The sequence below is a fragment of the Meriones unguiculatus genome, chromosome 5 (assembly GCF_030254825.1).
Source record: "Meriones unguiculatus strain TT.TT164.6M chromosome 5, Bangor_MerUng_6.1, whole genome shotgun sequence".
Classification (NCBI taxonomy): domain Eukaryota; kingdom Metazoa; phylum Chordata; class Mammalia; order Rodentia; family Muridae; genus Meriones; species Meriones unguiculatus.
In genome coordinates this window covers 123,757,531-123,779,170 of record NC_083353.1, presented here as the reverse complement: position 1 = coordinate 123,779,170, position 21,640 = coordinate 123,757,531, and the positions used below count along the sequence as shown (strand labels likewise).

At 41.4% G+C, this 21,640-nt stretch overlaps 1 long non-coding RNA gene across 2 annotated transcripts; it reads right to left on the bottom strand.

Moving 5' to 3' along the window:
- Window positions 1-330: 330 nt before the first annotated feature.
- On the bottom strand, window positions 331-12,358 carry LOC132654316 (uncharacterized). 2 transcript variants are annotated; one of them, XR_009591994.1, is made up of 5 exons: window positions 10,431-12,358; window positions 8,705-9,412; window positions 8,545-8,589; window positions 2,215-2,402; window positions 331-933 (listed from the first exon to the last, which is right to left on the bottom strand). It is a non-coding gene; the product is annotated as an uncharacterized LOC132654316 (long non-coding RNA). The 2 variants fall into 2 exon arrangements; XR_009591995.1 differs by having other exon boundaries at window positions 9,113-9,412.
- Window positions 12,359-21,640: the final 9,282 nt, after the last annotated feature.

Here is a 21,640-nt window from a genome sequence, read left to right as displayed (position 1 = left end):
ACTATTTATCAAGAAGGGCTGGACATAGTGATGCACACCTGTAATTTTTTGGATGGCAGAGACAGGAAGATTGTGGTAAATTCCATAAGACCCTGCCTTAAAAAAAAAAAAAAAAAAAAAAAGATTCCTTAAAACTGTTCACAACGTAACTTCAATTTTCAGAACATGCCTGTAAGATGATGGGCTGTGTCAGTGAGGGCCTTGGGAATGTGATCTTTAGTTCCAAAAAGGAGGGAGTAGATATAAGAATCAAAGATGCATAGATAAGAACTGCCTCTGCTTCGGTATGTGTGACGTGTAACAAAATGAGGTAGAATTACAGTTGCAAAATCGTGTTAAGAATTACTTTAATACTTTTGTCTGGTTTCCTCTAACACAAGAGTCAGTAGATCACTCAGCCAAGCTTCAGATGAAATCTGTGGTTCTCTCCACCTCCCTGCTAGTATCCTTCTCACACCCCGCCTCTGACTGGAGCTTTAAGCCTTTGGACAATGGTATGCTTTCCTACGTGAAAAGTGCATGCTGTGCCGGGATCTCATCCTGTCTCCTTCCTGGAAGAAAATAAAAGTTGGTGGGGGGGGGGAGGGAGCTTCCTACTATACACCTCAGGAAGCTCAGAAAATGACAAGGTTCCAGAGGCCCCTCTGTGAGCGAGATTGTGGTGGAGCATGCGCGATGAGGGATGCCGCTTTCATGACCCAGCATCCGCACTGAGACAGGCTTCTCGGTGATGCAGGTTCCTCTCAAGTGTCCATGCTCCTGCAAGTGACCCCCATAAGCTCAATAGCTCACCGAGGAAGACCTGGGGAAACTTTTGCTTCAGTCTGTCATCAAAGCCTTGTCTAGGGAGAGTAGGCAGCTGGTCGTCTCTCCCCAGGAGAAGCCACACAACAGGGAGCGTCTGAGAATCTCAGGTGCCGTAGATATTGAAGTCTATTAAGTCAAAGAGGACTTGCAAAGGCGCAGTAAAAATGTTGCCACATGGGAAGGGTCTTATACTGTTTATAGCAGACCACGTGGGCCCAGTACGACATTAGAACATTTACCTGCTGACCCTACACCTTCCGAAAAGCTTAAACTCACTCTAATTAAACAAACTCTATGGAGAGTAAATCTTAATATTGTGTCGACAAAAAGAATAATATCTGTGTATGTTATAATAATAGACATTCATTTATTTGTTTGGCAATTATTGAGAGTTTCGTATGTGCCAGGAATTATATGCTAGCAATGCCAAAATTATATAACACTATTAATTACATAGTTTAGGAATAAAAACAAATGTAAACAAATATTGGCAACAGTCTCTGACGAATGCTATCATACAGGATAGAGCAATCTAACCCAAAACAGGGAAGGGAATGTGCGTAGAAAATAGAGTAAATGGGATGTTTGAGATTTATGTATAAGAATATGTAGGAAGTCACTTACTGGACTGGGAGAAGGATCAAAAGAGGAGTATAGTGTGATGAGAATGTGGTCACTGTCCTTCCCACCCAAATACAGACCCTGGAAATGTCTCCCTCGCCAAACTGTGAGCAATTACTGGCCAGCCTGCACTAGTTGCATCACATTTTCCCAGTTGTGACAAATAAAATAGGTGCATGACCTCTTAATTTAAGCACTCAGAGATCATGTGACCGAAACCCAAAAATGGGCAACATTCATTAACAGTTTACTCTCTTTCAGGCACCATTTACTTCAGATGATTTAATTCCTGTTGTTTTTACAATACTATGAGGTTGGTGTTAAGGTTACTTCCATTTGGCATCCAGGTCAACTAGGAATAGTTAGATTTCTGTGGCTCTTCAGAGACTGTAAAGTTTTTATATGATCCCCAACATATGGTACCAATCATTCTATACATTCTTTGTGAATAAAGAGACTAATCTCTTAGAGTCTAGAAACGTGTTTGGATCTCAGTGATGCACCGGGTTATGCTGCATTTCCTGTCACTTGTCTCAGCTAAGCCTTCTGTAGATTTGTCCAATATGATTCTTACAGATTGTTCTTGTGGTGTGTGTGTGTGTGTGTGTGTGCGTGTGTGTGTGTGTATTTCTCTACTTCTATCTAATCTCCCAGCAGCTAACAACTGACAATAACCCCCTGCAGGTGGTGCAATTTTATTAACAACCCCCATCTTCACGCTGGGATTTGGTGTGGCTTGGCTTAGCATAGGTTTATGCATGATGGTGTCACAACCGTGCAGCTCACCTGCTGTGTCCAGAAGACACTGTTTCCTTGCAGTGCCCTATCACCTCTGGCTCTTACGCTCTGTTGCCCATCTTCCGCAGGGATCCTTAATCCTCTTCCCAAGACAGTGTGGGATAGTTGATCCATTTAAGTAAGTTTTATTCTTGGCATCTTGGCCAGTTCGGAGTCTCTGTGTGAACCCTTATACACTGCAATAAAAATATTGTAATTTTGATACTTTCTCCGTCTCAGCTTTCTTATATAAATATTAAAGTCTGTTTCTTATATAAACATTTTAGTTGATTTTACAAGCTCTAGTTTAGAGTCATTCTTATCATTAAATTAAAATGTTTAAAGTCCTCATTGCAATGTTGTCTTTAGCCCACAAATAATACAGAAGTGTGTTCATTACATCTTAAGTATTTGAAACTATTCCACATTTTTTTTCTTGTTCTGATTTTAGTTAAGCACACTGAGACCATGAATGATTTCAAACCTTTGTCATGTTTACATTGGCATGTTTACATGTCTTCCTGGGTTATTAGATATCAATTGAACAATTAATTGTGTTCTCTGTGTTTAAAAAGAATATGGGCTTTGTAGATCTTGGTGTGATATACGTGTGATATGTGTGCATATGTCAAAGTTTAATGACACTATAAGTAAATGGCCCAATTTTTAAACATCATATATAATAAGTGTGTTAAAATTTCCCACCATTATTGGGAGATAATCCCATTCTTCTTATAATTTAATCATTTTGATTGGTTTTTGAGCACCGTTTTCCTCCAATTCCAAATGTGTCTCACAGAGTCACCACTGTCGTATGTCTATCTTTGTCTTTGGAAAATACCTTCGTCATTGCTGAGAGCTTGTTTGAAGGACTTAGGAATGCAGTGTGATGCCCACTTTCTTCTAGCATTCGAGTCTCTTTGTTCCCGTTCACGCTATTCCAGCAGAGTCATCTTATCCTAAATGTTCCTCTCGCAAAGTTGCTCTTTTGCAACTATCTTTCCGGTCTTCTCCTTGCTTTGGCCCTCTCTCTAATTTTTTAATAAAGTTTATATCAGTTTGGATTTTCTGAAAGTCTTATAGGCGTGCCTTCGTGTCTGTCATCACTTATGAAAGACTTACTGGCTATCCTGGCAGATATCAGAATTCTTTTATTTTTCTTGCCTCCTTTCTCATCTCCTGGGCCTTCCATTCCCTCTTTACTCAGTTTGGGACTGTAGCCGATGAGATAGTCCCACCCACATTGAGAGACAGTCTTTCTCCTAATTTAAAGTATCAAATTTGGAAATGGCCTTACAAATACATGCAACATTGTTTCTCCAAGCCCTGTCAGGTTGTCATGAAAGACTGACCATCACATGATCCTCCTGCTTCAACTTGGTGTAGCTACAAATACTTCATAATGTATTGTGAATAATACTTCATAATAAATAGTTCATAATTTATTGTGTAGAATTTTTAATTTGTGCATTAAAAGACATTATCAATGAAGTAAAAAAAAAAAAAAAACCCACACCTCAGAAGAAAATTCTTACAAATAACTTCTCTGATAAGTGATAAGTATCCAAAATGTGTAGAAACCTAAATCACAATAACCAAAACAGCTCCAGTCAGATGTGAAAGATATGAAAAGACATTTGTCTAAGGAATATATATGAAAAAGCAACACTCATACAAAAACCCACTCAGCCTTGTCACTCATTAGGAAAATACAAATCAAAGCTGAAGCGAAGAATCACTTCCTACCATGGGGCTGGCTACTACTATGAAAAGGAGAAGAAAACAACGAATGAAAGCAAGGATATGGAGAAAGAAGCCTTATGCATTGCTGATGAAATGGCAAAATGAAACAGCCCCTGTGAAAACTGTGAAATCAAGTTTAAAAGTAATAAAATAACAATGATCTTGAGATGTACTTGAAATAATTTAAAGCAAGGTTCTGAAAAGCTGTTCTTTGCAATCAAGGTGTACAATAACACCATTTGCGATAGCTATCATTTTAAAGGCAGTCATTTGGACATTATCAGGATGGATATGCAAAATGTAGGATAAGCATACAAGGGATATTGCTCCATCTTTACAAGGAAGGATATTCTAGTATGTACCACAACACGGGTGAACACCACTGAGAACATAACGCTACGTGAAATAAGCCAATCACACAAAAAGAGAAACGAGCTCTGTCTGTTCCCAGTGACACAGAGTAATCAAAATTATTAAGAAAAAGTAGAATGGGGGTGGCCAGTAGTTAGAGGTGAATTTCTAAAGTAAGGTTATTGTTTAGTGAGCATATAGCCTTGCTTAGTTTTTGCTGTATTTTTACATGAGTGTGTGCACGTGTGCTTATTCATGTGTGTGAGTGAAGTGTGTTCATAGCACATATATGACAGTGGACAACATCTGAATGTCCACTCTTGCCTTTCCACCTTATTTTATTTATGTATTTCCCTATTCTTTGAAATATAATGGTTTTCAATGTATCTTGATGATCCCTCACTATCCCATTTCAACTCGGCCAAGAAATTCTCTTCCCACTTGGATAGCTTCATTGTGCTGGGAAATCCTATGCAAGCTTCCTGGTAGAAAGGACACCAGTGGATCTATTCAGAGCTGGTCCTTGTACGCTCTGCTACCAATCGACCAGGGAAAATGTGTCCAGTTGTGCAATAGTGCCATGACTGTTTATTTGGGTAACCAAAGACTGCTTTGGTTGGATTTGAGGCCTGCTCCACAAGAATAAATTAATGCCTGGCACTGTAAACATGGTCAACATTCATCCTAGGAAAGTCATAGGTCTTAGGCGGAAATCTGTTTATACTGTTTGTTAAATGATCACATTGTCAAGCTTCCTTATGTTTAAATCTGTAGATTTGTGCTGAGTGCACAGACACATCACTGCTCAAAGTGCTGATAATAATGGTTGTGGATGCTCAGCCATAAATGGTTGTAGAGAAATTTTAAATAAAACATGGCTTCTCTGGCACAAAATCATGTCCAAAGACCTTCTAGGTCTGGGTGATCCAGCTAGATTACAAACACGCCTTTAACCCTGGAGAAAAAGGACACCTGAAAAAAAAAATGTTTCGGAGGACAGATGACATCTGACAGAAAGCCGCAGAGAAGAAATTCTCCTGAGATCGTCTACAAGAGAAGATTCAAATCTTCGAGTTGTGCTGAATGCCCATAGACATTCAGGAGACCTCAGAGTGAGGGAGCCTGGAGCCCGGGGCACAGAATGTTTCAGGAGCCTCTGAGACAGTGAATCACAGTAAGCCACCCCCAAAGACAATTTTAATTATATAGACAGACTTTACCAGCATTGAAAATGCTAAACTCCATTTCAGAATTTCTTGAGAACAAGGATAGGAGTTGAGGGGATAGAAATGTTACTTGAAAAAGCCATTACAGTTCTCATTGCAACTATGACCACTGGAGTAAACCCCTCTCTACTGTTAATTGCAATCTTTATGTTTTTCCTCTCAAGAAAGTTTGATAAAAATGGCTATACAACAAGAAAAATTAGCTATGATAATACAAAGGCTTGAGGGAGAAGAGACAGAAAAACTAAGAGAACAAAAACATGCTTAATTGTGAACCTATGGTACTTAATGACATTGAGGATCAAAGTAGAGAGCCCACTGATAATGGGTAAGAAGCCTGGGTCAGTGGAGTGGAGCCCTGCTCAGTCCCATGGAGCTGAGCATGGAATGAGAATGCCTAAATGTCTACTTCATGTGTGGAGTCATAAAGATCTATCTAATTTGATAAACAGGAAGGGGGGTATGATTAGCTAAAAAACACTGGAAGGTAGGAAAAATAATGAATTAGATCAACCTGAGTACTTTTAGCATCAGAATGGAACTCAGGGAATGCATTACATTGGGGAAAAGATTTTTGCCTATACTTCCATAAGTGATGAAAGACAATGGGTTGCATCAAAATTGATTCAAATAAGAGAAGCTTCGAAATGAAAGGCATGACTCAAGGAAAAGATACAGAAAGTAGATCCCCTGTGTGGAGACAGTTGAATAAACCAGCTAAAGAAGGACAGTTCGTTAGCCTGGCCAACTGAAAACTTACATGCTGAAATGAACTGTTGCTGAAGGACTTGTGGCCAGGACTGCAATTATGGAGGATCATCACATCAATGGTTGAGTGGATCTTCATAAGGACGTTTGGACTGTTAAGTTTGTGAGATTGATAATTGTTGCTATTGTAAAGTAAAATTTTTGGCTTAAACAGAAATGGAAAAGTTGTAGAGGAATTTTAATTTAGAACATTCCTGCTCTGGCAAGAGATCACATCCAAAGACCTTCTGGGTCTGTGTGACCCAGCTGGAATACAAACACGCCTTTAATCCAGGAGACAGAGGCAAGCCTGAGTTCAAGGCCAGCCTGGTACAGAGCAAGTTTCAGGTAAAGAAAAGCTTAGGTCCAGGCGTGGTGGTACATACCTTTAATCCCAAACAATGAAGGTAAAGTTAGTTCATAGAAGAGAGTACCCACGTTTGAAAGTGGTATTTAATTGAGTGGCAAAAACAAAACAAAACTTACAAATCAGAGAAAAATTTGACAGATAGGATATGCCCAACTCTCAAGAGAAGAAAAAGAAAGGGGAAATTACTTATGGGGCAAAGCAGAGAGAATAAGAGAGAGGGGGCAGTTTTTACTGGGAGAGTTTTACAGAGAGAGGTTGATAAGAGAACAAGCTAGATACAGGTGAAGGCAGAATGAGCCAGAAAATAAGAAGCCAGAAGATTAGAAAAGATTGCTGGAGTTAGAGGCCAAGCAGAGCAATTCAGAGGCCGAAAGAAAAGCCAAATTAAGTAAGTTAGCTGGAAGAGGAGTTTGGGCCAGAACAGCTGAGTTGAACCAGCCAGCCTAGAGCTAAAGCTAAGTAAGAATTAGAAAGGGTGAGCTTATTAAGCAGTAAACCTCAGAGGCTGAAAGCATTCTAGGCCTAGGTTAGAATGTACAGAGGCTAGGAGCTTCCAGGACTAGGCCTACGCTAGCAGACAGAGGCAGCGAGATGACAACTAAAGCAGGAGAATAAAAGTTCCTTTTACAGGATATGGAGCCTCCACATCAGGCTCAGAGAACATGATGGAAGAGGAGGTAAAACAGCTGAAAGAGGATGACGAAAAGGGTTGTGAGTGCTGTGCTATGGACCCAACATAGATGTTGCATACATGTCCTCACAGCCCTACGCTCATCTACGTAAGATCTGGGCAAGATCATACCAGCACAGGAGCTTCCAAGACCATACACCAGCCGAGCAGCTGTAGGCAACTCACGGCATCTTGGCGGGTAAGAGCCGTTTTTCTTTGGGGACGTGGCCACTGATAGGTCCCCCATGGCCCAGTGATTGACCCTCAAACCGATTCACGAATGGACAACACTAATTGAACTCAGTGGGTTAAACAGTAAATACATAAAGTTAGCATTTTTTGAGGCTTAAATTATCTTGCCCTTGTCGACGACCATAACATCCTGACCACAACTGATATCAAAGTTTTCACCTATTTTTTTTTAAATCATGTAGATATCAGTACCTTGTTTTTCTTTTCTCTTTCATGGGTGCTTGCATGCTCCTTGCATGTGTGTGGGTACATGTGTGTACGCAAGTATATGTAGGGCTGTGTATGTGTGTATATATTTAGGGCAGTTTATGGCAGGAGGACAAGCTCATGTTTCATGCCTGGTAGACTACCTACTGTTTGCTGATATAGTATGTCTCACTGGCCTGGAGCTCACCAAGTAGACCTTTCTCCACTGCAACCCCAGTGCCTCGGGGATTACAAGCATGGACTACCGCAACCCAGTTTTGCTTCTTTGCTTGCTTTATTGTGTTTTGTTTCCTAGTCAGGTCCTCAGCTTGTAAGCCAGGCATGGGACTCACTGAGCTACCCTTCCATCATGAGACATTCCTCTTTTATAGTCTGTGCTTTTAATGCAAACACGTGAAGTCTCTGTAGATAGGGGTTCTCTTCCTGGTTGTTACTTGGGGTGTATATTTTTCTCAAGCAGTTCATAAAAACATATGTGACCATTTATTTCTAAGAAATTTATGTTTATGGATTATTGAAGGAGGTGTCAAGGTGGTATTTTGGGGACTATATAAATGTATGTATTTATATGCATGTATGTATATATCCCTATATCATATATATGTATATATCCTATGAGTAATAGATAAATATGTGTATGTATATATTCATATATATATATATTTATATATATATTCATGAATATCCTACAAGGAATCTCTATCTATGAAAAGAGATTGTTTTACTTCACTGCCTGCACCTACAAGGGACAAATGCCATACTGCTGTCCCTACCAGAGCAAGGAGGCTGAGAGGAGATCCACTTCACCAATGACTAGCCTGAAAAGAGAGAGAGAGAGAGAGAGAGAGAGAGAGAGAGAGAGAGAGATCACATTTATAAAACTCTGAAATTTGGGCTTCAAGAATTTCAAGCTAAATAAACAAGCATACTTACAGTCTTGATTCACACTAGCCCATGGTATCGGAGCATGCAGTTCACTTATTGTCTGGATTAGAAAATTTCTCAGGAACACAAAGAACACTTAACCAGCCCTCACAACACTGTTGTTTGGGGACACTGTGTACTTGCACTGCAGACGGCTGACTTAGCAAGTCACTGTTGGGACATAAGCTGTTGATGCCGTGCATGAGGAAAGTATTTCTTTCCCGTTTGCGAAGCTACAAAACCTCTTCTACAAATTTCACAATTAGGGCTGGTTGCTGGGTAAGCCAGCTCACCGTCTATCACCTAGGTGTCACTATAGCCAATTATTAAAATGGATCCCACTGCTCAGCATTTACCACCCCTGTGCCACCTTTTTCTCTTCAAACACTCAGAGTGGCATTTAAATGATTCCCTTACTTTCTGCCAGAAAGTCCAGAAATTTAAAAAAATAAATCTCATTTCTTCTCTGCTGCTACTTTCCATGATTGCTTCTTGTTTTCTGTTAAAAGTAGCCTTTGTCAAGGAAGTAGTGCCGTGACTCAGCAGGAAGACCATGCCTGGTCCGGAGCAGAGGCTGCAAAGCTTGGTGGGCAGCCTTCCATCTGAGTGTTCAGAGCTGTCTGAAGCCTCCTCTGGTTCCTCAAGGTCACTGATTTTCCTTCAAAATGCCGAATCAGCCTGGATTGCTGCCTCCTAACGTATGGTTCTTCAACCAGTCTGTAACCAAATAAATAGAAAACTTGTAAGTCGTCATTTAGTGCTTCTCTTGCAGGCTGCTGTTGCTGGTTCGCTGAGATGTGAAGGTGAAGGACCCCAACACGCTCCTGCCGATGGCTGGTTATCATTTGTACTTCTATTTTGGAAACTTGTGGCACCCTTAGAAGCCTCGTTAGAGTTCACGGAGGGTGACCACTCAGGGTGGACCATGAAATTTCATAAGCCAGGCTCCACTTCATGCCCTCCCTTTCTCTGCTTTTTGAACATGCAACATGGCCAACCATCTCACTCTCCTGCCGCCATACTTCATCCAGGGTGATCAACTGAGTATCCCCAAAATCTCAGCCGATATCAGCCCTCTCTCCTTTACATTGTTTCCCTCAGCAAAAAGAGAGGTAAGCAATGCGAAAATGTAAGAACAGAGTTAGTGGGTGGGGTTAATGAGTGAGGAACCCTGCTTGAGGAGTGATCAAATGCCTATGCTGAGCTGCACATGGCAGAGCTTCTAGTTATGAACAGTCAAACCATGTATTGACCTTCCAGAAATCAGAAGCACAGAAATATGTTCGAAGAGTAGCTCTAACTGTCTGGAGCAATAGCTCAGTAAAATAGGATGATGTAGGTTATCCTACACACAGGAAAACCCGAGTCCATCCCCAGCTGTAACACACAAAGCCTGGCATTGTTGTCCGCTATTATAATCACAGAGCTGGAAGGTAAAAACAGGCGGGTCCCTAGCCTAATCAAGAAGCCTGGGATCCTAATGAGAGGCTATCTACACACCAAGGTGAAGATGAACGGCTCCTGAGGAATGATACCAGAGGCTGACCTCTGCCATCCACACTCTCAGCAGCACACACACACACACACACACACACACACACATGCCTGTACACATCCTAGCACATGCCAACACAAAATTAGTTGTTCACACAAGATGGTTTTAGAAGCTGTGGCCTGGGCTCTTGAGAGTGGGCTGGGAAAGTTTGGTGGGTGAAAGTTGGAAAGAGTTCCTGACCTCGGTAGAGAGTGTCCCGATTTCTGCATCATAAAGCCTTGTTCTTTTCGGTCGTGCGCGAGGGCTGTGTGATGGTGGCAGGTCACAGCGTGGATAGCATCCCAGTGTAAACTGCTTCCCGGAGCCTGCAGAGCGCTTTCTGCTACCCAGCAGAGCAGAAATAACTTGCCCTGTGTGCAGCACTGATGTCCAAAAGAAAAGCCACAGAGGGACATCTAGTGGCAGTGGGAAGTCACCAAGCTGCTCAGAAAGAGTTCAGGCATTTCCATACCGCTCGCCTGCGCTGCTTCAGATGTATTTCTTGAACTTCGCCTCACACTCCGGCACATTAGTCTCCGCGTTTGATGTCTGGTGGCACTGGAAGAAAACATCCAACTCCCCAGCCCAGTAAGCCTCATCTCTCAAGCCACTGAAGAGCAAACGAGGCAGAGAGTAGGGCAGGAAGCAGAACTTCCAGAAATGTGTGCTGAGAAAAAGGATCTGTGTAGAGCACCCCCACTGTGCACACGGATATTTTTATCATCTTCCTAGTAAGCTCCAGACAGACGTGGCACTTGAGAGCTACAAAGCTCCAAAATACTCTGCGCATTTTAAAAGCAGCGCTCCACACACCCTGACCTTTCAGTCAACATGCCCAGAGCTCTTCATAAGAGTGACTGACTGGTGAATTTTGCAGCAGTAAGAAAGGCGCAATGAATGTAGTCATTCAGGGTGTGGTCAAGCTTCTGCCGGATTTTGCTGGAGAGATGGAAACCACTTTAGACCCAGTTGCAGCCTCCTGAACTTGACTCTTTCACAGGAACACAAGTGGAAAACAAGTTAGGTCTAAATTAGCTATAAAAATCATAAGTGATTTTGTTTAAGAATAATAGTGAAAGTCTCTAACTGATGATTTTGCCATCTCCGCGCATCACAAGATCAAAACATTGTGAATTACAATTCGTGTACAAAAAGGGTTTTTAACATGTAGTCCATTCTCTCTCTCTGTCTCTCTCTCTTTGTCTCTCTGTCTCTTTGTGTGTGTGTGTGTGTGTGTGTGTGTGTGTGTAAGTGTGTGAAGTCAGAAAACAACAACTTCAATGTGACAGTTCTTTCCTTTCCACCATGTAGGTTCCAGGGATAGAACTGAGGTCACCGGGCTTCATCGCAAGCATTTTTACATGCGGAACCATTTTGCCCGCCCCTGGTAAGGGGAGTTTTAAGACATTTCTAACTGATGCAGTCTCACATCTCCCACTCCAGCACTCCAACACTGACTCCACTTTAATGACATAAGAAAATTCTTCACTTTACCAAATCATGCTGATTGAATCTCTCCATATAATTGTCATTTTTTTGTTTTGGTCTTATTGCACTGTACACTACCCATTAGTTCTTTTTTTCTTTGAGGTTCTTCTCTTCAATATGAACTGGAATGCAAAAAGAAACTGTTCCTTGAGAGTCTTGTCTCAAATCTTCATGTTCAGTCTCTCTTCTGGCTTCTGTTTGTTTGATGAGCAATAGCTAATTTCTAGTTCTCTGGCAACAGCCAATATTACACCTAATTTCATTCTAACAGGTCCAGGGCTGGAGAAACCCATGGTCAATTCTTTTAGTCTATTTTGTTCCTGGTCTATCTCCCTCTCCTCCCCAACTCACTCCTTCTCTGGTCTCTACCTGTACTGTCCACCTCCATGTACAATCTCCCCTGGAACATTCATGAAAGTTTCACGTTGGTGTACACAGCTGGGACAGCCCTTGCTGGTCCCCAACAATGGCTGTCTCCTGAATCCCTTAAAGATCAGTCCTTGTCTCCAGAGAAGTGTCTGTGTGGAAACCAACAAAGCTGTGCTTGCAGTCCTTGAGCCTGCCCTCCTAAACCACACTTGTACTGTAACGATGATCTGGCCATCCTCATACTTCATCCGTGTTCTGTACTAGTGACTTTTCCCATTTCTGTAATAAATAAACAACAAAAACAGTTAGAGAAAACAGATCTCATCAGGATGTACGATGTAAGAGAGCATTATGGAGGGAAGGCATGGATGGCATCAGGAGCCTGGGGCAGCTGGCAACATTGCAAGTGCAGTCCGAAGAAATACGATGCTGGTGCTCAGCTCATTTTCCTCAGTTTTATGGACTCCATCCTAGAAGATGTTGCCACCCACATTCACAGTTGTGTCTTCCTCTTTAGTTAAGCGTTTCTGGAAGTAACCCCCTAGACATAACCAGTTATTTTTCATGGTTTAAATCCCATCAAGTTGACAATCAAAATGAACTCAGGGAGACTTTGCGAGATGAGGTCCTCCCAGAATGGGCTGGGAGAAGTGGGGCAGATTCATTGTCTAGCTCCATCAGAACAGGGGATCGCTGACTCAGTGGTTTAACACAGAAATTTGTTCTTCTTCAGTTCTGTAGCCAGAACACTGAAATCCTGCTGATGAGAGGGTCAGCTTTGTCTATGTTCTAAGGGGAAAAAATATCCACTGCATGCTTTGTTCCTGTTTCCTGACCACTGTTATTCCTTGGCTTAAGGCTGCCCAACTCCAGGTTGACACCTCCTCCACTTGTCAAGGGTTTTTGTTTGTTTGTTTGTTTGTTTGTTTGGTGTGTGTGTTGGTCTCTTCTAAAGATTTACCACTGAGGTTACAGCCTGTACCAGTCTCAGCTGCAAATCTATTGTCACATCTTCTAAAGTTCTTGTTCTCTACAGCATCATAAATACAGACCCCAGGAGTCAGAACTGGGTGGACAGCACTAGAGCATAATTACCTGCAGGCACAGCCCTCTACAGTAGGAACTCACAAGAGTCTACCTGCTTACAAAAGCAAGGGTCCTCAGTGGGCCCTAGGAGCCCCTTAGCACCATAGGACCTCTACAAACTTTAAGAGAGAAACAAAGAAAGCTTGGAAAAAATTGCGAAGCTTTGTTATGCAGAAAATTGGCAAGCACTAGCACCAACAAAAATTAACTCACAGGTGACAGAAACTCTTTCTCTACCGGACACGAATGTTTTATAAGTGTTGGTTCAGCAGACCTGCATATAATTCATTTAGGTTTAGATAAATTACAGTGCTAGATCTTTAAAGAACTGACTCACCTTCTCTATCTATGTTTTAACTTTTTTTTTCTCTAACGTTTTAAGCGTGAATAAAAAGTAGAGAGAAGACTGTCCTCAGTGTGCTTATCTCTCAGGGTCAGCAAGGAAGAACTCATGCACTACCTCACTTTCTTTACACTCACACTCTGTTCCTAGATCCCACCTGTGGCCCAGGGAGGCTTGTAAAGATAGATACCCTGGGGCTAAGGATACAGCTCAGTTGTCGATGTGCTCCTAGAAGCCCCTTGTTTCACCTCTCACACCACATTAGCCAGGAGTTATGGTGGTCTCCTGTGATAACAATGAGACAGTACAGTAAGATCAGAAGTTCAAGGTCAGAACTGGCAGCAGGCAGAATACAAGTCCAGCCTGAGTTACTTGAAACACTGCCTGAAAAACAGATGAAGGTACTCTGGAGATGACTTGACAGTTATAAGTGCTTGCTACTTACCCAGGTAACAAGCCAGGCATTGACCTCTATCTGTAACCCCCATTCTGAAAGGGGTATAGAGAGGAACATTGCTGGCTCCAGCCTAGCAGAGTGCAGGCTCAGAGAGAGACTCTGCCTCAAACACAAAGATGGAGAGCGATAGAGGACACTTAGTTCCTTCTTGTGCACGGGCATGCACACCTCTGCCACACTTACAGGAAATGCTTAAGTAATTAATATAAAATTTTCAATACCAGATCATATTTTTAATAGTTTTTTTAGATTATAATTAAACATGGCATGGGTGAGTTACCCTGGAGGCATGAGAGCTGTCTCTGCCCCTCACCAGCTGTGGTAGTGGGTGATACAGCCAGGACAGTGCTGGAAAGCTCGCTCACTCTGGTTATGTGGATGCAGGACACTGGTAGGCTAACCGGCTCAGATATTACCTAGGCCCAGATCCAGAGCTTTGAGTTGGTCCATCCCAACATCTACCCCATGGATGAACTCTTGAAGCATGTGAAGGGACCAATCCTACAGATCCAAAGCTTCAGGATCTCCATGACACAGGGCAACAACAGAATATCTGAAAGGAGTCTCAGTGAGGATCCACTGTTGACAGTGGAGCAGAAGCCAGAGGCCTTGAACCAGACCAATGAACATTTGCAAGCAAAGAAGCATAGACAAAAGAGAATACTGGGGGATACACTCTGACATACTACAGCTTCCATAACAAGAATTATTTTTCCTTTGGAGAAAGAGGCTGCAAAGGTAGAGGGTGAGGATGAGGGGATGAGGTGAGTAGAATTGGGGTGCATGATTTAAAATTCACAAATAATCAGTAAAACGTTAAATAACAAATTAGAGACTTTGGAAGATTTTTCTTGGCCTGTTATGTTCACAGTTTTATGGATGATATTGTGTGAATCTCTCAGGAGTAAATAACTGTCTTATGTTAACAGCCATTGATAATCTTTGCTTGAATCCATTATCTCATTAGGTGTTAAAAAGATAAATTATTTCTTCAATTATTAGGTGGTTTGCTTCCACAAAGAGACATTTCCCTCTCATCAACTATTGGTGATGCTGGAGTTCAGTTCATATAGGAAAAATAGGATAAACTCTTGTAATGTTTTCAACAAGAGTAAGATCCCCAACATTCTTCAAATAGCCTATATCTCTTTTTAGGTGTATAGATACACAAATAGATATGCATATATATATATATATATATATATATATATAATTGTGTGAGTACTATCCATGTTTACATATCTTTGTCATAGGACAATTTATTGGCATGGAGCCTATAGATATATTTTACTAGGGTCCTTTGGACATGCTACCAGAAATCTTGAATAGCATCATTGGTTTATTTTATATATATATATATATATATGTATATATATATATATGACATGTCATACATTCTATATTACATTTCTTGCTTCTGGCTGCTAGCTCTTTTTAGGAGATAAATATACTACCATCATAACACACACACAGACACACATGCACACACGCATGCACACACACACATGATAAAACACAATATCAGTTCAAACTAATCCTTCCATCTCAAACTTAGGAATATTGAATCCTTTTATTTTATCTACTTGAGTTCATTTCTATAACCCATTTATGCCCTGGCTCAAATTTTGATTTTAATAACTCTAGTTTAATTACTTTTCTCTTTTACTCTCCATTGCATATTCCAGTCTCAGAATGATGATACCTCAATGGTCATTGATATTCTTCTCATTTTATTGTTGTTTTCCAGGCTGTTTTACTTTAAAGAAAGTGGGATAGGTTCTTGGCAGAGGTTATGTTACCAGCAGGACTTTCAATGAGGTCTCCTTTCTTTTAACTTGCATTGTTTTATAAGAATGGGAACTATATTGTATTTATTCACTATGTAAAATATCCTTCAGAAGATTGCAGCTTTCAAAGGAGATATTAAGAAAACTCACTTTGTTTCTTGTTTCTAAGTGTCATAGCTTCTCTTTTGGTTGCTTTTTGAAATGTAAGTGCACATGCATACAGGCGTCAGAACCTTTTTGTATCCTTAATATTACCTCATGGTGACCACAGTGGCATCTAGAAGGTTTTCTCCATTGTAGCCACTTAATGATACATTGTGTGAGTCATCAGATTTCTCTCTGGGGAATATTTTAAAGACTTGCACTGTTTTGCTACACTAAATGGTACCCCAATCAATATTATTTGCAATCATTTTCATATTTTTTCTAGTATTTCGTTTGGGTTAAGACCCTAAAAGCAGCAATCATATTATTTTTTTCTGTTTAGAAATACATCTCAAAACTCTAATCAGGATTCTTGTTGTAATGGTTACTGATTTGGTTTTGAGTAGAGGAATTTAGGGTATGTTTTTTGAATGAATAGATTTAGAACCTGTTTGTGTAGAAGAATGGTGAGGAAACCTTATGCCGCAAGTGGACTCACACATCACTTTTCCTTAAAACAGTAATGATTTAAACTCATCAAAGAAACTCGGCCTAGTTTTTAAAAGCAACCATGACTGCATTGAATGTGTGAGGCATACAACCATCACTGGGGGTGTAACGGTCTGGGGAAGGAAACAACAGCATTAAATTAGATCTAGATATTGTCAGCTCTTTCTGAACTTCTGCTTGGTGGCATTTGGGCCTATGTGTTCTGCCTTGTGACATAAAGACTTGCCACCTGGAGTGACGGACATTAATGGTCTTTACTACCATTCCTGAGGGAGTGATTTGATAGCCTTACACTGGCAGTGTCCTGGTTTCTGCATGTTTACTGTAAGCAAAATGAAGACCTGGCTAGCCAAGCACTAAAGGAAACTCCAGTGTTCATCACAGAGACCTCATCCTGTGACGATGGCTCAACCACCAGGGGGAGCACATCAAAGTTCAGACACAGGTGAGAAACCCGCTTCCCCGAAGAGTATAAACTGTCTCAGAGTGTGTGTGTGGGGTCTGGGTCTCTAGGTCTCTGTGTGTGTGTATGTGTGTCTATGAGTGTATGTCTGGGTCTCTGGGTCTCTGTGTGTGTGTGTGTGTGTGTGTGTGTATTTGTGTGTGTATTTGTGTGTGTCTGTGTGTGTCTATGTGTGTGTGTGTCTGGGTCTGTGTGTGTGTGTATGTGCATGTGCACACACAGAGAAGTTAAGAGGACAACCTGGGAAGCCACTCCTCATGAGGCAAGGGCCTGGGTTTTGTTTGTTGGATTGAAGCTTGTCAGGACGGCAGGCCTGGCTGGCTGACCAGTGAGTCCCAAGGATCTGCTCGTCTCTGCCTCCCCAGCCTTGGAATGTAACTGTGTGCGATCATATCCAGATTTTTTTAATGTGGTTTTAAAGGATCAAATTCAGGCAACCATGTTACCAAGTGATCTCTGCCGTCTCCCCAGCCTTGACTATCTTATTTTTTTAACAATTAAACAAATGCTTAGAAATCATGACATAATCGAGCATCTTCCCATAGTGTATAATATATAATGATAAAGAACAAAAAGAAATCACTTGAGTTAAAATAGAAAGAGAATATATATGGAAATAATGTGTTTTTCTTTGCAGTGTAAGAAATCATGTGGTCAGGTTTTGATGACAAGTGGCTTTAAAGATGGAGTTTTTAAAGTGGCCCTCAGAGTCATCAAAGAACCACAGATAAACAAGAAACACTCAGCCCCTGTCTTTCCTGGCTAGTAGCTGGTCGCTTCTTGCCTGGGTGCTTTTCATTTTATCTTAGGGTTGAAAAGTTACAGACTGTTAAGTGACCAAAGCCCACATATCAGGAGATCTCAAGGGCAGCTGGATGGGAATTTTGGAATGGAGACTACGATAGGAAAAGAAGAGAGACTGTAGCTCCCTGAAGAACACAGAATTCATCAAGAATAGGGACTATTAAAAACACACTTTTTGTTTTGCTAAGTTATCACAGTACCCATTCTTTCCTTTACCATAGAAGAATGCCCAACTTTGTAACTTCATAAAATAAACAGATGCATGCTCTGTGCTCAGAGTCCCCAGCACAGTTGTTGTGAAGAGGAAGGGTCATTTCTGTTACTGTATTTGCTTGGAATGAAGCTTAGGGCCAGTTATTAGAAGGTGCCAAAGAACTAGAGAACTCACTATCCTCTTAGCATCACAGGTCCACATGCCCTGTTAAGAGCACGAGTAAATATTACAGATGTTATGAATCAAGAGACAGAAACCAGTGTCACAGAGCAACCCAGAAACCGGGGCGGGACCAATGGCTGCAATGCTATCGTGTGCTTCTAAGTATAATGAAAATAGTGATGTCGTCTTTCCTCCACACACCCTCTTCTCCTTCCTTCCTTCCTTCCTTCCTTCCTTCCTTCCTTCCTTCCTTCCTTCCTTCCTTCCTTTCCTTGTTTCCTGTTTAGTTTTTCCAGACTTTCCAGTTTTTCATTCTATAGCCCTGGCTGGCTTGAAACTCACTATGTAGATGAAGCTGGCCTAGAAGTAACTAAGTCAGTCTGCCTGTCTTTGTCATTGTCGTTGTTAGCCTCCTCCATTCTCTCTCTCATTCTTAATTCTAGTCTGCTAATAAGAAAATGGAAACTTTTATCCAGCAGATATCACACTGCTTAATCTTGGTTTGCTGCTGATGCCCTCAAACACTAAACTGATTACAAATGTTCATTAGTAAAACCTTTTTAAAATGTACTTATTTATTATAATTTATTCACTTTGTATCCCCGCTGTAGCCCCCTCTCTCATCTCCTCCCAGTCCTACCCATCCTCTCCCTTCTCCCCCTATGTCCTTTTCCTAGTCCCCTGATAGGGGAGGTCCTCCTTCTCTTCTATCTGACCCTAGCCTATCAAGTCTCATCAGGACTGGCTGCATCCTCTTCCTCTGTGGCCTGGTAAGGCTACACCCACCTGGGGAAGGTGATCAAAGAGATGGCCACTGAGTTCACATCAGAGACAATCCCTGTTCCCCTTACTAGGAAGCCCATTTGGAGACTGAGTTGCCGTGGGCTTCCTCTGAGCAGGGGTCTAGGTCCTTGGTTGGAACATTGGTCTCTGCATGCCCCCGTGGGCCCAGGTTTGTTGAAGCTCTTGTTCTCCTTGTGTGGTTCCTATCCCATCCAGGTCTTTCTACCTCCCTCTTCTTCCATGAGGTTTCCAGCACTCTGCCCAAAGTTTGGCTATGAGTCTCAGCATCTCCTTTGATACCCTTTGATACCCTGGTGGGTCGAGTCCTCTGTGGAAGGCTCCTGTCGTGTTCCTTGTCTTCTTCCATTTATGCTTTTTTACCCTGTGATCTTCTACTTGAAGCAAGTCAAGGCAGATTTGACCAACAGACTATAGTGAATTGGTTTCTGCCAGAGGATCCCATTATAGTTTGATTTGAATTAGTTCTTCTGACTTTTTTTTTTACAAACACCTTTGCAATTCTGTCTCTTTAGTAATGTACACCAAGCACCTATCACATGATTAGTTTCTTAGTAAATAGTTTCATGAAGAATTACACATGTCCTTCTATTCTGTGTACTGAGATTTGGGCTTCAGGAATCTAACTCTCAGAGTCAAGTTTTGGGAAACCCAGAATTAATTGGATAGGGACTTCCGTCTCATTGGCTTCTGGTTATTCTGTCTGTCCCACCCCTGACACTAATACCTATCTGTGACTTGTCTACTCAAGTGACAATATATTCCCACCTGAAAAAATAATAATGAGAGAAAAATCTTAAGATGGGGAGAACTCAATTTTTATCTAATGTTTTGGAATGTTCATGTTGTTTTGGTGACATGGCATTAGGGATTCAGGGAAAATTAATTTAAACATTCTAAGACATAAAACCCACAAAATGCTATTTAGCTCACAAATCACCTTTGACCTCATTAACAAGGTTACGGGTTCTGTGCCGTAATAACTCCCACATGTTGAAGCTCACGTTTTATCACTAGAAATGAGTAGATCAACACCTGCCAGCAGAACAAATAGAATTTTCAGAGTCACTGATCATTTCAACCATCTACTTTGCTTCTTCATTTTAAATGTGAGCTAATGGAGAGAGCATTAGGTGATTCATCTGTTGTTAAGGTGGGTTGGTGAGAACAAAATTAGAATAATTCTTGGATTCCACCTCTAAGCATAGTGTTACGAAGGGTGTTATAAAGAAGAAGAAAAAACTATCCCATTAGCTATTAAGTTTACAGATTGAATAACCCAAAGTTTTAATGTAGCATTTGTTTTCATGATTAATATAAGTCATGGGTCTAGTAGTAATCATTTCAGGAAACACTAACATGGTCATTCACACTTAGGCCAGTAATGTTCTCTGATCTACATTGACTATGACAATAGTAAAAAACACTAAACTTTATGCAGTATTTGGTTGGGAGCAGGGTGCAGATTATAATTTCAAGAGAACAGACGGGGCACAGTTTGGGAAGCAACTTGGTTATAGAGGCGATAAGGCTATCCAAAGAGTTGTTCTTATCCCATCTGTCTTCCTAAGGCAGCATGCTGCAAATGAGGAAAGAAGCCAAATTCATATGTTTGCATTTTTTTAAGATTAGTTGCAACCATTGTTATCACACAGAGTTTACCTGGGTTATACCTAATCTGATAAAATGATGACTGACACATTACAGCAAAGGCTGCTTTCATGGCATGAGGTTTTAAATTTAGACACTGCTTGTAGTTATGTCTGTATTCAACTTCATCACAGCATCATAGCCCACACAACATGGCCGTGGATGATTTTTTTTCCCATCAACCATTGCTCCTTGCATACCTGCCCTGTGTCTTATGGTGCTGAGATTGCTCTCACTTGGGAACATGAATCTGAGTACTTTGACTCTGAAGTCAATTGTGTGACATGTGACTTCCTTTGTGTATTGGTATGTTAGCAGGCAAAATGTACAGATAGTTTCCTGGAAAGGCAGTGTATAGGATTCCATTTCCTATCTTGTTCCTTTGTCATGGTCAGGATAATGACCAGGTCAGCTGAGTAGGTAAACTTGTTCTATGAATGATCAGATAGTAAATATGCCTGTTTTGTGAGCTGCAAAGGTTTCCTTTACAGCAGCTTATTGTTTAGGCCACTATGGCAGGAAGGTAATTAGAGAAAATAATTTTTCTTTTCTTTAATTTATTTTTTTATTAGTTACAGTTTATTCACTTTGTATGCTAGCTGTAGCCCCCTCCCTCATTCCTCCCCAATGCCACCCTCTCAGCTCCTCCCATGCCCCTCCCCAATTCCATTGATAGGGGAGGTCCTCCTCCCCTTCCCTCTGACCCTATTCTATCAGGTCTCATCAGGACTGTCTGCATTGTCTTTCCCTGTGGTCTGGTAAGGCTGTACGCCCCCCCCCCTACCCCAGAAGTGGTGCTCAAAGAACCAACCAGTGAGTTCATGTCAGAGACAGTACCTGTTCCCCTTACTAGAGAACACACTTGGACACTGAGGCTGCCCTAGGCTATATCTGTACAGGGGTTCTAGGTTATCTCCATGCATGGTCCTTGGCTGGAGTAGCAGTCTCAGAAAAGACTCCTGTATCCAAATTTTTTGGTTCTTTTGGTCATCTTGTGGAGCTCCTGTCCTCTCCATGTCTTTCTATCTCCCCCTTCTTTCATAAGATTCCCTGCACTCTGCCCAAAGTTTGGCTATGAGTCTCAGCATCTGTTTTGATACCCTGCTAGGCAGAGTCTTTCAAAGGCCCTCTGT